General features: G+C 39.1%; 1 long non-coding RNA gene across 4 annotated transcripts in view; it reads left to right on the forward strand.

Annotated features, from left to right (window-relative positions):
- The window catches only part of LOC108391273 (uncharacterized), a 355,429-nt gene that overhangs the window by 105,724 nt on the left and 223,260 nt on the right, over window positions 1-26,445 (forward strand). For all 4 annotated transcript variants that reach the window (XR_012129263.1, XR_012129264.1, XR_005055856.2 and 1 more), the window contains one exon: window positions 25,907-26,024. This is a non-coding gene — a long non-coding RNA (uncharacterized lncRNA). The remainder of the gene's footprint in view (window positions 1-25,906; window positions 26,025-26,445) is intronic.

The raw sequence follows: 26,445 nt of genomic DNA on the forward strand, positions 1-26,445 counted from the left end.
ATCAGATTAGGTTCTCTAGGAAGCAGACTCCACAGAGTTTAGCAGTTAGCATGGTTAGAGTGGAATGGCCTTGGGATGGACATCTGTGGAAGGTAAGGGAGAAGCTGAGTTTTATTGCAGGTTCTGCAAATGTCTTGACTGACTGTTTGGGACCTCTGGAACTACAATTACCTGAGTTGTCCCAAGTTGGCCCAGGTGGGCAGGCCTTTATTGTCTCGCATTCCCCAGCCCCTGAATGTGGGTTTTGCCCCTGGAATGACCATGACTTTAGGTGAGGCAGCCTTCTGCAGTTGAAATAATCCCAAGGAGGCTAATAAACTAAAGACTGTCCATCTGCCTGTAGCACCCTGTAGGATGGGGCAACAGGTCTTTCACTGAGGGGGGATCTTTGTGTCACAGGGCTCCCTTCAGCAGACCCCTTCCTTGGGTCTATCATCATAAGAGGAGACAGCTACTTTGGGGTATATACCCCTGCTTCCAAGTGTGGCCAAGGGGAGGCTGGCTGTGAGCTATGGGGCGTTGTGGGTGAGCTTAAATTCATGAACTGGGATTTCTGTATGTGTTCTCATAAAGGTCGTTGAGGTGTGGGATGGAGCTGAGTAGGAAGAAAAGTGGAGCAGACCTCAGGTCAAGGGTGGGGGGCTGGCTTCCCTGGGCCTCCATGTTCTGCACAGTACCCCAAAGTGTTAGAGAATTCTGAATTTAAATCTGGCCTCCCAGGTTGTTATGCAGGAGTATTTGACAAGGCAGAAAAGTAGAAGCTATTTCATTTAATAGTTTATTAGGTTGGTTTAAATCTTGAGACAGATGGAACATGAGCCTCCATTTGTACTCTTGCCTGAGCCCTGCAAATGTGGTGAGAGGCTTTAACTCACCACCTCTCTCTGTTGGATCACTTCTGCTCAGAGTTGGGTATATTCTGCAGTAGAACTTAGCATGGGACAAGGGTGAAGTAAAATTTTTCCTGAAGTCCTATAATTTATTTTTTTCATATTTCATTCTGCCTGGTTTAGAAAAAGGTAGTGGGGCATGCAGAATTTCTACTGAGGAATCATGGTCATATTCATTTCCCTCCATCCAGGTTGGTCATATGATCCCCATTGCCTTTGCTCAGACCTACATGCTTTGGAGGAGCTATTTTTTCTGGGTTGCTTTCTGGTGCCCTGTGGGTGGGTGGGAGCCGTGCTGGGAAGCAGTCACGTTTCCACGGCAAGGACACACCTTCCAGCCTCTCAGCTCCTCTTGGGTAATAGGCGAACAGTCCTCAGATGGAGAGACCTTCCTGGAGACATCTGTCTCTTGATACAAATGGACCATTTGCCTTCTCAGCTGGAGGCCAATCTAAAACAGGTGGATTTTTCCCCTTTATTGTCTCAGATAAACTAGAACATTTGTTCACTTGCTCTTCTTCTTTCTAGCAGACGTTTATTGCTTTTGCCTGTCCTGGTAGACTTCCCTTTTAAACCATGGATCTGGGGTAGCTGTCAATCACAGTGCCCTACCCTCCTTCACTACGGTGGGCACGGGGGGCAGATGTAACTCTTGCCCATTTAGATAATCTTTTCTAGGTCTTCAGCTCTGAACAGAGTAACAACTTAGGCTAAAAGTGGTTAAAACTGACTGGTTGTAGAGGAAGGATTTGATAGAGACATGCCACTGCTAGTGAGCTCTCTAAAGATGCCCTTTTCTTATCCTTATTTTAGCTTGCAGATTGGGTTTCTTTTTGATTCTGTGAGCTACCTAGAATCTTTGCAATAAGTTCTTTTGTTTACATAAGTTGGCCAGAATTGCTTGCAAGGCAAGAGCCCTAAGTATCATATTGTTCTTTCCATTTGGAATGCTTTCTTCCAACCCAGCCTACTTCCAGCTTTACTTCCTACATCTAGTCTGTTTTGCTCTCCTGACATAATGAAATAGTCCACTTTTTTATTCTTCCCTAGAATTTTTCCTTGCTCATTGCCTGGGTGGAAAATCAGAAATTGCTCTGATTTACCAAAGTGGATTTTCACTGTCAGAATGATGGTTGGATTTTTTTCTCTCCTTGTATCTCTTCTAGCCCAGTGTAATGATTAAATCCAGGAAAGAGAAATCATAGTGCTCTATGCTGATGTAGATAGCTATCTTAAACCTTTAAAAAGTTCATAAATTGGACAAAAATCTAAAATAAAATTAAAGCAATGTAAATTTTTCCATTTCAAAGTGGCATATGTATCAGAAATTGTCCCAATAATTCTCCATAATGAATAACAACAGTCTAAACGGGATACAACCGTAAGTGTTTATTAGCTTCTATGCTGTAGGATTCAGCCAATCAGGCCTAGATTTGATCTATCTCATATGTTTACTGTTAGCTGTGGGTGTGGCAGGTCACTCCATCTTGGCTAGGCTTTCTCACAAGTCTGGGTGGCTTCTAGGATGACCTTGAATAGGAGGACTGGGCAATGCAGCTCTGGTCCTTGTGTCTCTCATTCTCCTCCTGGCACGAGAGGGCTAGCCCAGGTCTGTCCCTAGGGCAGTGGTAGAGACTATGAGCAACTAAGCTCTCATGCAAGTGCCTTTCATGCCTCTGCTTGTATCACATGTCATGATCTCACTGGCCTAAAGCAAGTCAAATGGCTGAACACAAAATGGGAGAGCACTATAGGGTTGCAGACAGAGGTTATAGACATAGGGAGAAGGGAAAAATTCGGTCATTATTTTCTTTTTCTTCACTTTTCTGCATTATCTTTCTATATCAAATACCTACTGCTTATGTAATAAAGGAAAATTTCCAAACCAGAGAAAATTGGAATCATTGAAAACATAGAAAGAACTGTATATGCTATATACTTTGGGCTATCCTATTAGCTGACATATGTAGCAATTTATTAAAACTTACCAAAATAGCCAAGCTGCTTGATTACTCAGGTTATTCTGACCCTGGGTGAGTACATCTTGCCCTTTTTCTGTTCACTGTGACTAGAGCTGTTGATTGGATGCTGAAATTTATTTGTCTTGTAGACTTGAATGGGTAAATAGTGCTTTAGCTGGGGAAGTGCTGTGTGCTAAGTCTTGCCAGTGCCTGAACCTAATGAAATGCTTATTTCTGTAAGGTGTTTACAGTGAATTTGGAATTCTACCATTTTATGGAATTAAAACTAGAAAATAATACATCAGACTCAACTCATTTATCTTTTTATGTGACTTTTTAGTGTCGTAGGGATCTTCATGCTTTTTGAGGGACACGAGACATATAACTTTGGTTTGGCTGAAGAAGTTTGCCATTTTTACATTGTACCTTATAGGTAAAATGTTCAGTTTCTGATCGTGGAACAGAATTTACCATGGCTATGGTCTAATTATCAAGTCTGAAAGAAATGTCACCTCAACAGAAAGGTCTTTCAAGACTGTCTTGTAAATAACTTCAGCATCATTCTCAAGCTTACTCTTTTGTTGGTTCCTTTCATACAGCTACCACCATTCATAGTTATTTAATTATTTGACTGTTTGTTTTCCTATCTATTTCACCTGAATGTAAGCTCCTTAACAGCAGGGACCATACCTGTTCTGATCACAGTGGCACTCCCAGTGCCCAGCAGTACCTGGAATGGCATGTCTGTTATCTGAAGGAAGAGTCGTCATTATTAAAAACTTAGCTTAAAAAATCATATGTGTTAATTACATATTGTAGGTTGTAGGATAAAAGAAACAAGCAATGCCATTTCTTGCCTGCAAAAAATAGTTGGTTGCAACTCTGCTAGAGGCCCCATCAAAAATACCTTCAATATACTGGCTAATTAGAAGTAACATCAGCTTTTGGGTAGTGATGGGGCTTGTAGGGTCAGAATCGGAAGTGCCGATAACTCTAAAACATTCACAGTGAAACAGCTGCCTGGAACCGCTGTCCGTGTCTTCGTGTACAGGCACAGCAAATTGGCCTGATTCTGAGGAGAATCTGTAACTTGGAATCTACCCAATAAAATACTGCTCCAATGTTTGGGCTGACTTGTGAGGATGTGTGTATGGGGTGTGTTTGCATGGTCAAGTGAAGACAGGGGAAAAGGTCACAGCAAGAAAATGTTTGTAGGGGGGAAGGTAGAGGGTGGGTGAAATAGGTGAAGGGGATAAAGAGGCACAAAATTCGAATTATAATATAAATTAGTCACATTTATGAAAGTGCAGCATAGAGAATATAGTCAATAATACTGTCATGTCTTTGTATGGTGACAGATAGTAACTACACTTACTGGGGTGAGCATTTAATAATGTATATAACTGTCAAATCACTATGCTGTACACCTGAAGCAAATATAATATTGGATATCAACTATACTTCAATTTAGAAAAAAGAACACATTAGAGAAACCCAGTTATCCTTTTTCTCAAGGAAAAAGAATAATACTCATCCAAAATAGCTTGTCATTATTTAAAGCTAATCTATTCTAGGTAGTTTTTCCTTAGTCTTGCTTTTATGTGAGATTGCTGACATTCTCTGTTAAATGGTGCCCAGGTAACACTAGATGTTTGGTGGTAGTTCAAAGAAGCCTCCCAGGACAACTGGGAAGAAGCCTGCCCTGCAGCCCTGGCAACTGAAGCTGTTGTTCTGTCCACGTCCTCCTTGACTTTCCACTTTTATGAGCTCATTTGTCTCTTTTGGTCCCTGCCTTTTATTTCTGTCCAGACTCACAAACTGAGTCCACTGCCTTCCATCTAGAAACACTTGTCTTTGTTTTGCCTGCCAGGACCTTCTGTACCTTGAGAGCCTGGTATTAGTTTGTTAGTAGGGCTGCCACAACAAAGTACCACCAGCTGAGTGGCTTAAACACAGAAATCATTTTCTTACAGTTCTGGGGTCTAGAAGTTTGATCAAAACATCTGCAGGTTTGGTTCCTTGGCTGTCGGGGAAGGATCTGTCCCAGGCCTCTCTCCCTGATGTGTACACGGCCTGCGTCATCTCCCTGCGTTGTTTTCCCTCTCTGTGTGTCCATGCCCAAATTCCTCTCCTTAAAAGGACAGCAGGCATATTAGATTAGGGCCCACCCTGATGACCTCATTTAAGTGGGCTCCAAGTAGAGTCCCATTCTGAAGTACTGGAGTTGGGACTCAAATACATAAATTTTGGGGGAACACAATGTAGCCCATAGCAACCTCTTTCCAGCATAGTCTGTTCCTTTTGACATTGTGGAACCAGTTTCAAACAAGCCTTGTGATAAAATAGGGCCATGCTCCCATCAGCACAAAGGGTTTGTGTAAGCAAGAGAATATGGGCTGAGCCTCTAAGACCCCACATGTCCAGAGAAGTGGGACCATCTCAGATCCCTCATGAGTCTCCCAAATCTGCATACCTGCTGGTTTCCATTGGTTCCTGAATGCATGTTCCAGTTTCCCTATATCTTAGTGTACATCGCTGGTGACTGGATGTTCTGTTTAGCTCTTGACCAACTTCTCTCCTTTCCATGGAGGCACTCATCTGTAGTTAAGCATCAGAATCACTATAGAGCTACTTCAGAAAAGAGAAAAAGAAAAAGTATTTTTATTAAAACAAGCAAAAAAGTAGGACAGATGAGATCTTGATACAGATATCTCATTAAATGCTAATGTCTCCCTTACAGCCAAGTGTTGTCTGAAGTCTCACATCACAAAGAGTGACCAGCCCTACCACCGATGTGGTCACAAGCACCACCACTTTCCAGAAACTGCTGATATACGATAGAATCACTGCTCAGATGTGAATTAAGTACTAACAACAAGTAATTGAATCTTACTGCATCACCTCCCTATTCACTAATAAAATAAAAATAATAATAATACCATTTATTGTTCACTGAATGCCAATCAAAACTCTACACAGTAGGTACTCCTTCTATCCTTGTTTTTAAGATAAGTAAAAGAAGTCTTAGGATGTCAGAGTAGATTGTTTACTAGTCACACAACTACTAAATGGTTGACATAGTATTGGAATTTGGGTATGCCTGAAACTTAAGCACACTCTTCCATACTGTTAGCTGTTCTTCCCTGGCTTATATCTACAATCAAGTGGTATCTCCTAACTCTGGTAGGCTACTTTCTGGCATCTTTCCTGATCTTGCCAGACCATTTGGAGTCCCAGCATGTCTTGCTCTCATGATAGGACATAGCTACTGACTTGTGTAAAAGGTGTAGCCCTGAGCTTCTGCTCTTTCCTTTCATGTTCTTGTATCTGGCTTTGCTACATCTCGTCTTACTGGTTATATTTTCCATTTTAAAGGCCATCTTCTAAAACACAAAATTGTCAGGGGCACTGAAATTTCCATTAGCAAAATAATCAATGAGTAGTGTATGCTATAATCTGAAATGCTTCTAACTCTTAGGAAAATCTGGCACTTAATGTAGATGTGGTATGTGCAGGAGACATCTGCCCAATTACAATTTTGGTAATAGAAACTCCTTTTTAAGTTCACACCTCATAATATTGCAGGGAAATGCTTCTTAACAGTATTCATAGAAGCTTGTCTTCTGGAGGCAATTCTCCATTTCCATACAGCTATTCAGCAAATTGAAATTCCCCTCTTAAGTTTGAGAGGACAAAAGAGTAGTTAAGGATATTTGGTTTGAGATAATACACGGTTGGTGGAAGCCAAAGCTGTTTCTTACAACACAACAACCACTGCATTTTAAATAACACCAATGAGTCTCATTCTATGCATAGAAAAATAGTTGTATGAAAATCAAATTTTTGTAAATGGAATTACATTTTAAATATATAATTCCCATAAATTACTTACAGGATTTTGTTGTTGCTGGTAGAATATTTATTTTATATAAATAATTACTCAATATTCACATACATAAATTCAGCTACTTAATTAGAGTAGTAAATTTGGACTGAAACTAGTTCTCTCTCAAGAACTAAAACTTTCAACGTTGTTTCCTACTAGTAGGGTACGCATTGGTTAAATAAATGAAGAGGTGATGAGTAAGTATATTCTGGTTAGCACAACAAATATTTTTTATTATCATTATTATATGAACTCTGACTATGAGGGTCAAATCAGACAAAAAAAACTTCTTTTACATCTGGAAAACACAGAGCAAACATACATTTTTATTGTTCTTAACTGGCTAAGGTTACACATATTAACCTAACATTATTATAATGGGGAGTTGCTTTCATTTTAATCTGTATGCATTGTAGTGGTTTATGTGGTGGCTCCCAAACATATATATCCATGTCTTAATACCAAGAACCTATGAATGTGACCTTACTTGGAAAAGGGGTTTTTGCAGATGTGATTAAGTTAAAGTTTTCTAGATTAGATCATCTTGGATCATCTGTGTGGGCCTTAAATCTTGTAACAGAATAGACAGAGACAAAGAGACGGCCGTGTGAAGACAGAGGACTAACTGAGTGATGCAACCACAAGTAAGGACCGCCTGAACCCAACAGAAGCTGGAAATGGCAAGGAAGAATTCTCTTAGCGCCATCTAAGGGAGTGATCTTAATTTCAGACTTCTAGTCTCCAGACCTATGAGAGAATATACGTTTGTTGTTTTACACCACCGAGTTTGTAGTAATTATTCTGACAGCCCTAGGAGGTCAGCACACACATCATGTAGGCAGAGGTCAATATGCTAATGAAAATAAGTGATCCATTGTTGGTTCCTCATGGACTGGGAAGAAAACAAGATTCAGGAATGTTCATCTTTTTTTGTGCTATGCATTAAAAAGAACTCTAATAAGTCTTTTACCTACCTCTACTATCAAGATGTAAAGTCTTTAGTTGTAAGTTTTGGTTGAGATGTAGCATACCTGCTGTGAGGTTCACAAATCTCAAGTGGTAAATTTTTACAAGTATGTTTATGTATTAATGTATTTTGAGTTTCTAAACACACACACACACACACACACACACACACACACACACATATACACACACATATGTATTGTGTAACTGTAGCTACCATGTAGATGAAGAAACAGAACTTTTCCAGCATACTGAAAGTCTTTTGCGCTCCTATCCTATCAAAACACACCTTTTCACAATTTCCTCCCAAAACAAATATTCTGACTGTTCAAGACTGGTTAACTGTAAAACCTATAGAAAAGTTTTATAAAAACTTTACAAAAACAGAGGTTGAGATGAATGAATAAAGAAGATGTGGTACATCTACACAATGGATACTACTCAGCCATAAGAAAGAAACAAATCCTACCATTTGCAACAACATGGATGGAGCTAGAGGGTATTATGCTCAGTGAAATAAGCCAGGCAGAGAAAGACAAGTGCCAAATGATTTCCCTCATTTGTGAGTATAACAACGAAGCAAAGCTGAAGGAACAAAATAGCAGCAGACTCACAGACTCCAAGAAGGGACTAGCGGTTACCAAAGGGGAAGGGTGGGGAGGGAGGGAGAAGAGGATTGGGGGATGTCATGATTAGTGCACAGGTGTGTGTGGGATCATGGGGAAGACAGTGTAGCACAGAGAAGACAAGTAGTGACTCTGTGGCATCTTACCACATGGATGGACAGTAACTGCAATGGAGTTTTGGTGGGGGAACTTGATAATAAGGCTGAATGTCGTAACCACATTGTTTTTCTTGTGAAACCTTCATAAAGTGTATATCAATAATACCTTAAAGAAACAGAAAAAGAAACAGCAAAACAGAACACAAAAAGAACTCTGTAAAGACCAGAAAACTATATCTACACTATTCCCTGCTGTATCTCCATCATAGAGCATATAGTAGGAATATGATAAGTAACTAACTACATGAATAAATGTTATTAAACTCCTCTAAAAAAAACACAGGTTGTACTCCTTTGTATCATTTTGCTCATGATTATATCTGCAAAAATTATTCATGCTATTATAATTAGCACTCCCAATATAGGTAGGTCACGGGGAAGGCAGTACAGTGTGGAGAAGACAAGTAATAACTAGCATCTTACTGTGCTGATAAACAGTGACTACAATAGGGTGGTGAGGAGGCTTGATAACATGGCTAAATGTTGAAACCACAAGGTTGCTCATGTGAATTCACTTCATAAGATTGCATATCAATGATACCTTAATTTAAAAATTATTCATGATAATTATAGTAAGAAATAGTACTTTTTCTTTTTAACTGTTAGGTTGGTAAATATTCCACAAAATATTTATTTATTCTACTGTTAGTAAACATTTGGGTTGTTAGTTTTTGGTGATTATTAAGAGGTTGCTAAGAATTCTTGTTTTTTAGTGAACATATGCATTCATTTCTTTTGGGTATATATGTAAGAGTGGAATTATTTGGTCATGGTAGACATACATTTAGTTCTAACAGGTGCTGTCAAGCAAATACTATTCCAAAGTTACCTTATCAATTCACACTCCCACCAATGTATGATAGTTCCACTTGCTCTGTGTCCTTTTCAACACTTAGAATTGTTAACTTTTTCAGTCTTAGCCATTCAGGTAGGTGATTTTTGGTATTTGGGGTTTTAATTTGGACTTCTCTATTAAATAATGATGTTGAGCACCTTTTCATATATTTATTGGCTATTTTGATAACCTCTTTTTTTATCATTTGGTTCCTATGCTTTATTTATTTATTTATTTATTTATTTATTTATTTTATTTTTTAATTTTGTTATCATTAAGAACATTATGTTTACTAGGCTTTCCCCTTCACCAAGTCCCCCCTACATACCCCTTCACAGTCACTGTCCATCTGCGTAGTAAGATGCTATAAAATCACTACTTGTCTTCTCTGTGTTGCACAGCCCTCCCTGTGCCCCCTACACACTGTACATGCTAATCGAAATGCCCTCTTTCTTTTTCCCCGCCCTTATCCCTTCCCTCCCTCCCATCCTCCCCAGTCCCTTTCCCTTTGATAACTATTAGTCCATTCTTGGGTTCTGTGATTCTGCTGCTGTTTTGTTCCTTCAGTTTTCCTTTGTTCTTATACTCCACATATGAGTGAAATCATTTGGTACTTGTCTTTCTCCGCCTGGCTTATTTCAGTGAGCATAGTACCCTCTAGCTCCATCCATGTTGTTGCGAATGGTAGGATCTGTTTTTTTCTTATGACTGAGTAATATTCCATTGTGTATATGTACCAGATCTTCTTTATCCATTCACCTACTGATGGACATTTAGGTTGCTTCCATATCTTGGCTATTGTAAATAGTGCAGCGATAAACATAGGGGTGCATCTGTCTTTTTCAAACTGGAGTGCTGCATTCTTAGGGTAAATTCCTAGAAGTGGAATTCCTGGGTCAAATGGTATTTCTATTTTGAGCATTCTGAGGAACCTCCATACTGCTTTCCACAATGGTTGAACTAATTTACATTCCCACCAGCAGTGTAGGAGGGTTCCCCTTTCTCCACAACCTCGCCAACATTTGTTGTTGTTTGTCTTTTCGATGATGGTGATCCTTACTGGTGTGAGGTGATATCTCATTGTGGTTTTAATTGGCATTTCTCTGATGATTAGCGATGTGGAACACCTTTTCATGTGCCTGTTGGCCATCTGGATTTCTTCTTTAGAGAACTGTCTATTCAGCTCTTCTGCCCATTTTTTTGATAGGATTATTTGCTTTTTGTTTGTTGAGGTGTGTGAGCTCTTTATATATTTTGGATGTCAATCCTTTATTGGATCTGTCATTTATGAATATGTTCTCCCGTACTGTAGGATACCTTTTTGTTCTATTGATGGTGTCCTTTGCTGTACATAAGCTTTTCAGCTTCATATAGTCGCACTTGTTCATTTTTGCCTTTGTTTCCCTTGCCTGGGGAGATAATGTTCATGAAGAAGTCACTCATGTTTATGTCCATGATATTTTTGCCTCTGTTTTTTTCTAAGAGTTTTATGGTTTCATGACTTACATTCAGGTCTTTGATCCATTTGGAGTTTCCTTTTGTGTATGGGGTTAGACAGTGATCCAATTTCATTCTCTTACATGTAGCTGTCCAGTTTTTCCAGCACCATCTGTTGAAGAGACTGTCATTTCCCCATTGTATGTCCATGGCTCCTTTATCGTATATTAATTGGCCATATATATTTGGGTTAATGTCTGGAGTCTCTATTCTGTTCCACTGGTCTGTGGCTCTGTTCTTATGTCAGCACCAAATTGTCTTGATTACTGTGGCTTTGTAGTAGAGCTTGAAGTTGGGGAGTAAGATCCTCCCCACTTTATTCTTCCTTCTCAGGATTTCTTTGGCTATTTGGAGTCTTTAACAGTTCCATATGAATTTTTTAACTATTTGTTCCAGTTCATTGAAGAATGCTGTTGGTAATTTGCTAGGGATTGCATCAAATCTGTATATTGCTTTGGGCAGGATGGCTGTTTTGACAGTATTAATTCTTCCTAGCCAGGAGCATGGGATGAGTTACCATTTGTTAGTGACCTCTTTAATTTCTCTTAAGAGTGTCTTGTAGTTTTCAGGGTATAGGTCTTTCACTTCCTTGGTTAAGTTTATTCCTAGGTATTTTATTCTTTTTGATGCTATTGTGAATGAAATTGTTTTCCTGATTTCCCTTTCTATTAGTTCATTGTTAGTGTATAGAAAAACTACAGATTTCTGTGTGTTAATTTTGTATCCTGCAACTTTGCTGAATTCCAATATTAGTTCTAGTAGTTTTGCAGTGGAGTCTTTAGGGTTTTTTATGTACAATATCATGTCATCTGCAAATAGTGACAGTTTGACTTCTTCTTTACCAATCTGGATGCCTTGTATTTCTTTGTTTTGTCTGATGCCATGGTTAGGTCCTCCAGTACCATGTTGAATAACAGTGGGGAGAGTGGGCATCCCTGTCTTGTTCCCAATCTCAGAAGAAAAGCTTTCAGCCTCTCGCTGTTCAGTATGATGTTGGCTGTGGGTTTATCATATATGGCCTTTATTATGTTGAGATACTTGCCCTCTATACCCATTTTGCTGAGAGTTTTTATCATGAATGGATGTTGAATTTTGTCGAATGCTTTTTCAGCATCTATAGAGATGATCATGTGGTTTTTGTCCTTCTTTTTGTTGATGTGGTGGATGATGTTGATGGATTTTCAAATGTTGTACCATCCTTGCATCCCTGGGATGAATCCCACTTGGTCATGGAGTATGATCCTCTTGATGTATTTTTGAATTTGGTTTGCTAATATTTTGTTGAGTATTTTTACATCTATGTTCATCAGGGATATTGGTCTGTAGTTTTCTTTTTTGGTAGGGTCTTTGCCAGGTTTTGGTATTAGGGTGTTGTTGGCTTCATAGAATGAGTTTGGGAGTATTCCCGCCTCTTCTATTTTTTGGAAAACTTTAAGGAGAATGGGTGTTATGTCTTCTCTGTATGTCTGATAAAATTCTGAGGTAAATCCATCTGGCCTGGGGGTTTTGTTCTTGGGTAGTTTTTTGATTACCAATTCAATTTCATTGCTGGTAATTGGTCTGTTTAGATTTTCTGTTTCTTTCTGGGTCAGTCTTGGAAGGTTGTATTTTTCTAGGAAGTTGTCCATTTCTCCCACGTTTCCCAGCTTGTTAGCATGTAGGTTTTCATAGTAGTCTCTAATAATTCTTTGTATTTCTGTGGGGTCCATCGTGATTTTTCCTTTCTCATTTCTGATTCTGTTGATGTGTGTTGACTCTCTTTTCCTCTTAATAAGTCTGGCTAGAGGCTTACCTATTTTGTTTATTTTCTTGAAGAACCAGCTCTTGGTTTCATTGATTTTTTCTATTGTTTTATTCTTCTCAATTTTGTTTATTTCTTCTCTGATCTTTATTATGTCCCTCCATCGGCTGACCTTAGGCCTCATTTTTTCTTCTTTTTCCAATTTTGATAATTGTGACATTAGACTATTCATTTGGGATTATTCTTCCTTCTTTAAATATGCCTGGATTGCTATATACTTTCCTCTTAAGACTGCTTTTGCTGCATCCCACAGAAGTTGGGGCTTTGTGTTGTTGTTGTCATTTGTTTCCATATATTGCTGGATCTCCATTTTAATTTTGTCATTGATCCATTGATTATTTAGGAGCATGTTGTTAAGCCTCCATGTGTTTGTGAGCCTTTTTGCTTTCTTTGTACAATTTATTTCTAGTTTTATACCTTTGTCATCTGAAAAGTTGGTTTGTAGGATTTCAATCTTTTGGAATTTACTGAGGCTCTTTTTGTGGCCTAGTATGTGGTTTATTCTGCAGAATATTCCATGTGCACTTGAGGAGAATGGGTATCCTATTGCTTTTGGATGTAGAGTTCTATAGATGTCTATTAGGTCCATCTGTTCTAGTGTGTTATTCAGTGCCTCTGTGTCCTTACTTATTTTCTGTCTGGTGGATTTGTCCTTTGGAGTGAGTGGTGTGTTGACATCTCCCAAAATGAATGCATTGCATTCTGTTTCCTCCTCTAATTCCGTTAGTATTTGTTTCACATATATTGGTGCTCCTGTATTGGGTACATATATGTTTATAATGGTTATATCCTCTTGTTGGACTGAGCCGTTTATCATTATGTAATGTCCTTCTTTATTTTTTGTTACTTTCTTTATTTTGAAGTCTATTTTATCTGATACTGGTATTGCAACACCTGCTTTTTTCTCTCTGTTGTTTGCATGAAATATCTTTCTCCATCCCTTGACTTTTAATCTGTGCATGTCTTTGGGTTTGAGGTGAGTCTCTTGTAAGCAGCATATAGATGGGTCTTTCTTTTTTATCCATTCTATTACTCTGTGTCTTTTGATTGGTGCATTCAGTCCATTTACATTTAGAGTGATTATTGAAAGATGTACTTTTTGCCATTGCAGGCTTTAGATTCGTGGTTACCAAAGGTTCAAGGTTAGCTTGTTTACTTCCTTACTGTCGGACTTAACTCACTTATTGAGCTGTTATAAACACAGTCTGATGATTATTTCTTCCCCTTATTTTTCCTCCTCCTCCATTCTTCATATGTTGGGTGTTTTGTTCTGTGTTCTTTTTAGGAGTGCTCCCATCTAGAGCAGTCCCTCTAAGATACCCTGTAGAGGTGGTTTGTGGGAGGCAAATTCCCTTAACTTTTGCTTGTCTGGGAATTGTTTAATCCCTCCTCATATTTAAATGATAATCGTGCTGGGTACAGTATCCTTGGTTCAAGGCCCTTCTGTTTCCTTGCATTAAATATATCATGCCATTCTCTTCTGGCCTGTAAGGTTTCTGTTGGGAAGTCTGATGATAGCCTGATGGGTTTTCCTTTGTAGGTGACCTTTTTTCTCTCTCTGGCTGCCTTTAATACTCTGTCCTTGTCCTTGATCTTTGCCATTTTAATTATTGTGTGTCTTGGTGTTGTCCTCTTTGGGTCCCATCTCTCGTGAGTTCTGTGTGCCTCTGTGGTTGAGCAACTATTTCCTCCCCACGTTTGGGGAAGTTCTGAGCAAATATTTCTTCAAAGACACTTTCTATTCCTTTTTCCTCTCTCTTCTTCTTCTGGTACCCCTATAATGGGGATATTGTTCCTTTTGGATTGGTCACACAGTTCTCTTAATATTGTTTCATTCCTAGAGATCCTTTTATCTCTCTCTGCATCTGCTTCTATGCGTTCCTGTTCTCTGGTTTCTATTCCATCAATGGCCTCTTGCATCTTATCCATTCTGCTTATAAATCCTTCCAGCGTGTGTTTCACTTCTGTAATCTCCCTCCAGACATCTGTAATCTCCCTCTGGCTTTCATCCCTTAGCTCTTGCATATTTCTCTGCGGCTCTGTCAGCATGTTTATGATTTTTATTTTGAATTCTTTTTCAGGGAGACTGGTTAGGTCTGCCTCTGCAGATCCTTTCTCAAGTGTTGTTTGAAGTATCTTGGACTGGACTAAATTTTTTTGCCTTTTCATGGTGATAGCCATGACTGTAGGCAGGTTGCAGGTGTGTCAGCTGGGGGAAGAAAGTCCTTTCCTGCTTTCTGGATGCCTTGCCCTTCTCCGCTGCCCGTGACAGTTACCTGCACTCCTGGAGCAGCCACCAGGTTAGTCCACTAAGCTTCTGTGGGTAGGGTCTCCGTCATATCAGCACGGAACCCTGTGGGAGGTGGCAGGCATGCCAGTTGCTCTCCTCCATGCTTGCGACGCCCCTGATGGGAAGCTCTGTGCCAGCAGCGGCCTTTGGGTCTGGCCCGGTTGGCTGTGCCTTGGGCTGGGTTTCCAGTCAGCTGCTGGGAGTGCGCCTGCTCCCTCTGGCTCCGCTGCAGATGTGCATGGACCTCTACCGGGCTCCTCTGGCACCACTGCTGCCAGTGCATGCGAGTCACCCCTGGGCTGTTCAGTCGTGCTGCTGTGGGCTCGCACAAGCCTCTCCTGTTCTCCTCTGGTGCTGTAGGTCACGGATCTGCTCCTGGTCCCTTCCGGCACCATTGTCCCCGGCACGTGCTGCCACTCTCCTGCTACTGAGCCGGTGTGTCGGGGTCCACTCCAGTTGGAGGAACAATTGGCAGGCTGCTTAGTGCCGTGAGGGGCTTCAGAGCTGCACTGCCTCCCTGGGGTTTAGGGCGCCTAAGTTTCCCCGGGATTCCCAGCTGCTGGCTAATTGTGCCAGGACAACTTCATCCAGCTATGGGGTCCCTGTCTCTTTAAGACTTGCAGAAAGCACTCGCTTTTCTTTTGTCTCAGGGGCACCAGTTGTTGGGAACTTCCCACTGGTTTTGCTTTTCTGTTTCTCTAATATCCAGCACCCCATGCACCTTGTGTCTGCGCTCTGGGTGCGGATTTCTAGAGTTGGTTGTTTAGCAGTCCTGGGCTTTCATTCCCTCCCCGTTCTGACTCCTTTCTTCCCGCCGTGTTTTGGGGTGGGGGAGCATTCGGGTCCCACCTGGCCACAGCTTGTATCTTACCCCCTTCGTGTGATGTTGATTTCTCACATATGTAGATGTATCCTGGTTGTTGTACTGCATCCACTGGTGTCTCTTTTAGGAATAGTTGTATTTATTGTATTTTCATAAATATATATGTTTTGGGGAGGAGATTTCCTCTGACCTACTCATGCTGCCATCTTCCTGTGATCCCCCTTGATAACCTCTTTCATAAAATGTCTGCTGAAGTCTTTTGCGCATTATATTTTTTTCCTTTTTTATTGAAAATTCCTATTTTTACTTGGGCAAATCAGGGGCAGAATTTCATTTTTCAGTTCACTGATTTATTCCCAGAGAGTTTTAAACTTTGCTGCATTTTGTGTTCCCCTTTATATACACTGTGGATTTTGACTCTGGTTCTTCAGTTTTCCTATCTGAATTGTAGTCCCCCAAATTCTTTTTGAATACAAAGCTATTGTTATATTGTCTGCTATCAGAATGCACAGTCTTTTGGATGGGTATATAAATTGTATATTCCTACAGATTAATTATTAATTAACTATAATCTAAATTAATAGTATCACTGTAATAATATTGTAAATATAACATTATTAATATTATAGTAAATTATATTAATAACAGTAATTAATAACAGAATAAATGATTTCTATGAAATTGGATACTTTAGATTACTGTTAGAGCTCCTCAACTACTCAGATTTCCACTTTTCATGCATTTATATTTTGTGATATCTATAGAGACTATTCCATATTTTTATACTTTTAAATTGTTCTTGATTTATTTTCTTAACACTGCATAAATGTTATTAAATAATAAGACCATTGTAAGTAGTTAAGAGAACAAGCTGGTTCTTGGTTGTTAGAATATCCTGGTGTTTATATATGTCATGGGGCAAAGAGACCCATATACTACTTACAATTATATGCTCAGATCATTTAGTATTATATATTTTGGAAAAATAAAGCCCTAAGGAATAAATAATTTGTTTTTACTATTAAAGTGCTATATCTTTCTATTAAAAAGTTTGGTACTAAAAAGCTGAATCTAAGATCTGCTTAGCTTCCAGATTTTTTCTGTTGTTTTGTTGTTTTAATAAGGAGGAAAAGAGAAATTGCCTACTATTGGTTTAAGCATATGGACTTATCTTAGGAGCAGTCATAAGGTTTTAATAGAAAGTACAGAACATTAAAAATAGGATTTTAGGTGCTACTTTCTTGGGCTTGGTTAGAGGACAGAACAATTACACTATGATTTCATGAGCACTCCTGATGTGTAATATTTATTTTTATTTGCTCTTCATTTATATTTAGTGTATGTTGTAAAACCACATAAGGCTATCAAGTAACTTTAGGAGTTATAATGGGAAACAGCTCTTTAATGAAGATTTTTTTGAAGATTCTCTTTGAAGTGTATTAGACATACCCAGCTGAATAAAGCAACCTCTATGCATCATAGATTTAATTCATGCACATAAAATCTTTCCATGTGCTTGCAGAAATAACACAAAGATCAATAACCTGAAGAGAGCCAGAGGAATGAAAATACATGGTAGACGAGGCTCATTCTGTATGAGAAAAGAGAAGGAATATTTAAAGCTTAGTGACAGATTAATATGGTCTGCATTACATTTTGCCTGCTCTATTACCAATGAGTTGCATCTGTTTCCAGAATTTTAATCAAAGCCACTGAAGGAGAAAAGTGGGCACTCAGAAAAATAAACCTATTGGATGACTAAGGGCTTTTAGCAAAATAATATATTCTTGATGACTGGTTATCTCTCTTTCATAAGGACCCAATTTTTGAATTTTGTTGGACAACTACATACCTAGCCTGTGAAGCTATGACAAATAATAACATCACGATACCAAGAAAACTTCTTTAGTTTTTGCCTTTAAAACATTTTGGCATATGAAACAATACAGTAATTGTTTCTTTATGTATTTGGCATCTTAAGAATTCATGGTTAATGGAAATCACTCTAGATTTACAAAGTAACATATTGACCTCAAGGACATTTGTACATGAAGCATGAAAAAAAGACCTTAAGTGTAAGAGATGTTCCCACTGATCATATGTGTTAAAACAATTGGTCTGGCTGGCTATGTGCATATACTCTACCTTCATCATAGCTCCATGTGTCTTTCCCAAAGCTTTGTAAGAATTATGAGAACTAGGAAACGATGCTTCCAAGGTAAAGCAGGATCTTTCTTTTGTCAAGGCCAAATGGCAAGGCAAACTCAAATGGCCTCTGGGACTGGGCAGGCCGAGTTTAAGAAGTCAAGTTGAGTGACAAATAGCAGATGACACAGACCTCAGAGTCAAGAAGTGGTTGTGACTGTGAGAAAACAAACGGCTCATGCTTGGTTACAGGTACAGCTGTTACACAGCTAGAGCCAGTTGCATGAATGTCTATTGGTGTAGTTTCATGATTATATTTTAGAGCTATTATCACCATGGCTTTCCCTATAAACAAAATTGGAGCTGGATTCATGAAACCCCAGGGGATTTTGTACTTGTTAAAATGTTCCTGCTTTATTGATCAAGCACGTGGGTAGAACAGCTGTAGTTTTCAATGCAGTAAACCTCTTGTCAAAGTTGAGATCATAAAGCTAATGTCTTTCATGAGTATCACAGCCTTGGTTTGAACATATTCCTTTGGAAAACATTAATCAAAGGAGTTTCTACTATGAGTCACGTAACTGGAAGAGTTATAAAGATGAGTAATATGCATTATCCATCTTCATAGCCTAGCGAAGGCACTGGTAGATACAATTTAAATGCAGTCAGAAAATAAAGGTCATGTAATATAACATGTTTCATACAATGATAAATTTTTTTATACTTTGAACAAATTGATTTCAATATTTGTTCTGGTTTCTGAGTATACAACAATTCTAAACGATTTCATATATTCTCTTAAATTTAATCCTTGAATTTCTAATTTCTTGTGTACAGTCATATGAAATTATAATACTGACTCCATTTATGCTCAGTGCTGGAGTGCTTATATATAAGTAGCATTTGGCTTTGAAGGAGATTACATTAGTACTTCTAAGGAACGTATAAAAGCATTTTTTGAAATGTGAGATTAGCAAAAAATTTTCAGGAGCTAAACTTATTAATTCTTTATATTTTTTCAGTCACTGCCTTTCCCTGACTCTGAAGTGAGTAACAGCAGGTATCCCGTATATCTGGTCTTCACACTAGTTCTGATGACGGTGGGGAGTAAACTGGGAATTTTAGCTGCACAAGGAGGTAGAATGTGATGTAATTGTTACAGACACTGTCCTGGTGATCTTTGTGCTTGGACCACTTGTGCATCTCTCTGTTGAAAGAGCCCAGGTTGTGGGGTTGGATTTGCACCTCTGTGCCTTTAGCACTTCCATTTCCTGTACTCCCTGGAACCCAACCCTGAATGCCAAGGGCAAGGCCCTGAGGTTCCCATCAGGCTGCTGTATCATCCTTCCTGTACTACCAGCTACTTGGTTGTCATCCATCTCTGAGCATCACTGGGGACCAGTCTTGTCATTTATGCTCCTATTTGTTCATCCCATCCTTTGAACTACATCTTCTTCAGCAGTCATACCTATGGGAACCAGGCTAACTTCACTACATGACCCTGAACAAAATATATTAATTTGTTGGTTACTGCTACAACAGAGTTAAGGACCCAGTAGTCTCAAATGTGACTTTTCTTCTATCATCATTCTAAGGTAATAGTGAGGTCCAAGTGTTTTGTGTTGGAGCCTATTTGAGACTCAGAAGTATTTGCATAACAGTCTGGAATTTAAAGTTCTTTGGTATCAGAATTTGAATCCCAGAACCACCAGTCAAGTGCACCTCTCAGAACATCCCCTCCCGGAACACTTCCCCAGGACTGTATTAGAGAAATGAGCAAACAATCGCAAGATCAGAATTATTTGAAAAGAATTATTTTCCTTTGCTTACATCAAAATGGACTCTAGCCATGAGATATACTCATATAGAATGAATTTCAGATTTGAAAAAGTAATATATATGAGTTCTGGTTTTAATTGCCTCCTTGGCAATAAAATGTTTGCACTGGGAAAACTGGAACTTCAATACGGAGTTGCTGCAGGCACCACTATTTTGGAACCTGTCAATATTTTGCATGCTGGTGTCATCACAGTGGGAGTCACATTTCTTAGGCTTTTTGTTCCTTTTCAAACAACTTTACGTCTCATAATAAGATGGTTATTAAAGCATGAACTGAAAGCTTTACAGATTATTATGAAGTCTTTAACTGAGAAGGATAAAAAGTGAAAAGTATAAAGAAATAGGTAACACTTGCCTTTCAGGTAAAACAATCTGGGGGGAGCCTTAGCCTTATAGCATTGTTCTTGGCTGATTTAAATAACTTATAGTAAGACTGAGTTTGAAAGTGAGCCCTTCCCTGGCACAGAGTGGGAGTGATTAGGCTGATTAACTAGAGGCATTTTCCTCAGATTTTATTCTTGGCTCCAGCATAAATTTTATTGGATTCCCTTTTTAAGCCACCATCCACCGTGTTATGAACATAGATCACTTGCTGTAGCTAGGCAGCTGTGAAATGCAGCAGTGTCTACTCTGCTGAGGAAAAAAGTCATTTTCAAACCTTTTATTTTATATTCTTGTGAATTTTGGACAAAAACATTCTACACTCCCTGGAAGTTACAATTTTGCAGTTTCATTTTCAGACCTGGGTGATCTCCTCTTCCCACACACATACAATTATGTTCTACATTCTAAAGATTATTGAGTGTACTGCCGACTGATCTTTAAAATACATCCTTCAAATCCTGTCCTTGCTTGGATAATGTCATCTGTATCTTCAGCATATATTAATGACAGGAATAATGAAACATATTTGCCTAAAAAATAAGTTATATTTGACAGCTACTTGATGCTGAGCATATATGAGGTGACATTTAAAAAATGAGTACATTTGTATGCACATAGGTGAAAATTTGTGAAACTAGCTATATTAGTAAGATAGGTTGTATTATGCTGCAGTAACAAATTAGCCCTGAGATCCAGTTTAAGACATACAACAAAGGTTAAATACAAAAAGAGATTTATGTAATGATTACTTAATGACTGTTAAGGTCCAGGCAACTCTCCAGGTTACCTCCTTTCTATGTGATGACTCAGGAACCCTAGGTATTTTCTTCCTGTAGTACTTGCATTTCAACATGTGGCTTCTGCGTGAGAATTTGCTTCCTAAAGAGAACATAAGCTCTCGAAGGCCATGGTATAGAAGTGACCTATATTACTTCCACTTTAATTTCATTGGCTAGAACACAATTTCTTTACCTTGGCACTATTGACATTTTGGGGTAAATATCCTTCTTGTTGGCAGGCTGTCCTGTGCTATGTAGGATATGTAGCAACATCTTGGGCTCTTCACAATAGATGTCACTAGCTCTCCACAGCTGTGGTAACCAAAGACATCTGCAGACATTACTAACAGTCCTCTAGTGGAGTTGGGGAGGGGGGAAGGAAATTGCTCTTGGCTGAAAACCATTGAACTAGAACTAGTTATTTAGCTCTGACACCATTTTTGGGAGAAAATGGTTTTCTTGTGTTTACAGCAAGCAGAGGAGAACCAGATATGGATATGCACTAGTCTACAATACACCAGCTAATGGAAATAGAGAAATAGGAGAAATAGTTACTATATAACTAAACATATCCAAAAAAGTTAGTAAGTTTCAATTTTAACGGAAACCAAATAATATTGCATGTCCAAAGTAAAACTAACAATTCTTAAGAACTAATTAAATTTTATTAAACTGTAAAAAGAAACATTTACAGTCAAAATACATTGAAAGAATTATTAAAGGAAGTTGAAATTATAATGATTGTATTTGGTGTTTTGAGACTTAAAACAAACATTAGCTGTAATGAAAATATGAGTGTTAGAACAAATTAGTGTTACTGTGAAAACTTGCTTAGCATCTCTGAACATACGTTTAATGTTGAAAATAGTTTTTAATTAGACATTAGAAATAACCATTTCTGGGATAGACTAGTTCAGTGTATACTTGTTTACATGTTGACCTCAGTAATTTTTTTATAAAGGTGTTGCTATATTTTATCTATTAGTCATGGAATAAAGAATACATAATAGTTATAGGATAATTAATTAGAATGCTCCCAGTTACAGCATACAGAAACCTGGTGGAACCATCTTCTGGGGGAGATTGAGAGAGACAGAGAGAGAGATTGATTTATTAGAGGTTTCATTGTACAATAACAAAGGTTTGTCTGCTGTTCATGTTATACTCTGCTGGTGGCTCTGCTGCACATACCTCCTCATTCTGGATCTGGGCTGAAGGGCAGCTCCTAGCTCCGTCTTGGGAGAGATGAAAAGAATAATCATACTACCAGGTGATAGCTCTTAAAATTTCTGCTTGGATGTATCATAAATTACTTGTCATATTCTATCAGTTAGAATAAACTGCATCTGGTATAAGTGGGTGAGGGAGCCTCACCTTCTGCCTACTGCAGGTGCCATGCTCAGAGGAGGGGTGTAGAGTGCTCTTACAGAGAGGGCGACAGATCATGGTTCAACAGTAACACAACCTACCCCAGATGTTGAGATGAGTCACTGAAGATGGAGACAGGTCTAGAGCTGGGGTCACAATTGTAACCATCTCTATTTTTCTCTGTTTTAGTTGCATTATTTCCAACTATAGAAAGTAATAGGAAGTCTACAGCAGCCTTAGGTTCACATTCTTTGATTAGCAACAAAAAGCAGAAGGACTTCTTTCTAGGGATAAGTTCTGAACATCCTTGACGGGCTGATTTGTTAGAAGGATTGCTTGCTTTACAGTAACATCGCTGGTTGGCCACACCCATGTGTCCACTCTGTGTGGTTAAAAGAAGAGCACTGAGACTTTCAGCTTGCCCATCATCATGTCTTGAGTAGGGGAAGAGTATTTCCTTGAGGAAAGGCAGGGGATACTATTGTCAGAAGCAGGTATAGGTCCTAGGAAAACCAGAAAAGATACCCACTGTGTATAGTGATGACACCCCTGAAATCTAGTAGACCAGAGTATAGAGACAATAAAAAATGATGAATTTTTTCATCTCCATTTAAGTTTTTGCTTCCCTCATTCCATAGTTACACAAAAAATCTTTATTTTAATCAAGGGGTAAAGGTTGCAGAGAAGCTCAAAAATCAATGTGGGGTAAAAAATAATTCCCAAATGCTCCTTATAAACCTTTGAGTAGGGATCCAGGACAGTAAAAGTTTATTATTCCATTAAAGTCATATTGTTAACTTGTCAAAGAAGGTAACTTAAACTTCTTTACTCTTGTTCCCAATTATTATTAAGTTTTTTCAAAAACTCTTCTGATACACTGAGATTCCTTATTGTAGGGAGTTGAAGAAAACATCAGTGAACCAACCATCATTTCTTGACATGTTGGAGATAAAGAGGAGTTCAAATTATAGTCATTGACTTTGAAGTATCTGCAGGTTAGGTTTAGAAATAGAAGCATTCATGTGAAGAGATAATAGCACAAGGTTCTATATGACAAATACCAAAAGGATATTGACGATGAGCTAGTCACAACCAGGGCTCTTTCAGCCATGGGCCAGGGTAGTGTAGGAAAATGATGATCCTGAGATCACAGGGGCAGGGCAGGAAGTTGGGGCTAATCTAGTATGATGCTCATTGTGGTACAGGCTCCAATCCCAGAGAACATGTCTGTCCATGAAAACAGGTGGACAGAGGTGTCAGAAGAATTTGGCAGCCAGTTCTGAAATTTTAACTTTCCATATTAGGGCATTGGTTCTTAACTCAGGATGATTTGGCCCTGCTGAGAACATTTGGCAATGTCTGGAGATAGTTTTGGTTGTCACACTGTTTTGCCATTGGGTTTCAGCCCCAGGCAAGTTCGTTGTTGATTCAATGTGACCAAAGAAATTGACAGCAAAACGTTTTTGGGGTGAAAGGGTTATACCCAACTTTATTTGCAGGTGGCAGGTCAGTCACTAAAATCCTGTTCACTCAGAGCAAGTCTGCATGCAGCAAGCCGGTCTCTGTCTCTGGGCCGTTCTGTCTTCACAGCCATTCTCTGGGCCCCTCTGTCCACACAGCTGTCCTCTGGGTCTCTCTGCACAGTCATCCCACACAGCCGTCCTCTGGGCCTCTCTGCACAGTCGTCCTGCACAGCCATTCTCTGGGCCTCTGTCCTCAGTGCTGCCACCACTCCAGCCTCTGGCTGCTCTCCTGCAGCCTTGCAGGCCTGCCACTGTGTTGCACCCAGAGAACTGGGCGAAACTCTTTATGTAGAGTCAACAGCCATGTATTGCCCACAGGTGTGCAGTGAGCTAGTCAACCACAGCCACATGAGAATCCTGGCCACAGAAACTCTCATTTTATCCACACGCACCAAAATGATGGTGGTGCTACTGGTATATGGTAGGTAGATACCATGGATGCACATCCCACCTTGCACAGGACAGTGCCTCACAACAAAGAATGATTCAGCTCAAAATGTCAATAGTGTTAAAGTTGAAAAATCCTGCCTTATGAAGTTCTGTGGAGATGAAGTAAATCTGGGCTATGATGAAATGTAAGTAAAAGAAGAAATATATATCTGAGTCATTGCAATGAATGCATAGGAGTATGTGCCTGATTGAGTAGAGCCCATAAAAACCTTGCTCTGAATTTCCCCACTTTCATTTCTTGCATCTCAATTTGGGCCCATAATTGGCCACCTGTTCCTTGACTTATTGAATCCTAACAAGCTTATTAGCCTTGGAAGGAACTTTGGAGGTAATCTAGATCCTGGGCAGAACACTTAAATGTTTTCAATGGCCAGATTGGTAACCAAATATGTGACTCAGATCAGGTGTAATATTAAAGGGAGGCTGTCAGGGGAGAGGACCTGAAAGAAGCAGTACGCTAGGAGCAATGAGCACCCCTTCCACCCAGATCTTGGTTTCTGTTGCCATTCTCCAGTACAAGGAACTGAGATTCTTGGGGAAATCAGTGATTCTAGGACTAGCATAGGAAATATAAAACATGAATCTTGAGCATCTTACAGTAGCAGAAAGTAAGAAAGTGCTAAAAAAAAAATCAAATCCCTGATGGGGGTATGTCAAAGGATAACAGCATCTGACTGAAAAAGCTTTAAATAGCAAACACTAGAACTATTTGAGAAATTAAGTATCAAATTGTAACCTTAGGTATAAAATAAATATCCATGAGTCCATACTGATATAAATCAGTCATTGAACAAATTAAAAAAGGGGAAAAGAGACAAATCCTCTATAGGATACATGTAGATACCCCACCTCAAAGAGCCAGGACATAACCACTCACTCCTTCTTACGTGTGGGCTGGGCAGTTACTTCCTCCTGAAGTATACAGTGTGGAAAGGAGGAAAAAGTAACTTTACAGCAGAAAAGCCTAACAAACATCACTTCAGCTAGGTGATCAGGTCAATATTAACAGTCATAAATCATGTTGATAGTATGTACCCTTGATATGATGTGATAAGGAGGGCACTTTACTTTTGTGATCCCACCGCCCCCAAACCCAGGACCACAAGTTTATCTATGAGAAAAATCTCAGACATGTGCCAGTGGATGAACATCCTACAGAATACCTAACCAGTACTCCTGAAAACTGTCAAAGTCATAAAAAACAAGGCAAAGTCTGAGAAACTGTCACAGCCCAGAGGAGACTGAGGAGATGCAATGGCTAAATGTCATGTAGCATCATGGCCAGAATCCTAGAATAGGAAAGGCCATCAGGTAACAAGTAAGGAATTCAAATAAACTAAGGATTTTAGCTAATAATGTATCAACATTGGTTCCTTAATTGTAACAAATGTACCATACTAATATAAGATGGTAACAGAGGAAGCTGTGTGCAGGGGCTATATGAAAACTCTATACTTCTGCTCACTTTTTCCATAAATATAAAGCTATTCCAGAAATGAAGTCTTAATTCAAAAAAGATGAAAAGGAAGGGGTAAGGCTATGATGTACTAGGAAGTGAATGTCCTGCCTAGATAGCATTTTGCAGGCTGAGCAAAACACAATGGATTTAGCTTGCAAAGAAACCTGCTCCAGTGATGCCCAATTCTTTGTAACCCTTAATCTAGTCTACCTCCTTTATTTTGCAGATAAAAGGACCAGAGTCTCACCATCAGTGAAAGGTTTACTGATGTCACACAACTATGAATTACAGTCATGATTCTGGAAACCAACTGCCTTCACTTCCAGCACAGCACCCTTCCCTCTGTAAGTAGCCTCTGCTTTGAGCGTGATGCTGTGCTAGTGAAACCGGCAGACAGCAGTGACCAGAGTGGTTCACTTTGGCTCTTCATTTTTAAATAAGTGTGGCCAGACCAACACTGAAACTTACAAGAAAACCAAAGACAAGGAAACACAATTCTAAGCACAGCTATTAGAAGAACAATTTTAACATTTGTCAATTATTCTTAAGAAACAAAGCAATAACATAATCCTTGATCTTGTCATGAAATTCATAGCAGCTGAAATTGGTGAACAAAGAACAGCAAGCTTTTTTTTTTACAGTAGTAATGAGGATAGAATAAATGAAAAAATCTGGGAGTTTAAAAAAATCTTAAGTTGTTTGAGTAATACAAGATGAGATGTTTAAGTAGGAGTCTGAATGCAGGCTAATTCCTTACTTTGCCAA

This window comes from Manis javanica, chromosome 3 (assembly GCF_040802235.1).
Source record: "Manis javanica isolate MJ-LG chromosome 3, MJ_LKY, whole genome shotgun sequence".
Classification (NCBI taxonomy): domain Eukaryota; kingdom Metazoa; phylum Chordata; class Mammalia; order Pholidota; family Manidae; genus Manis; species Manis javanica.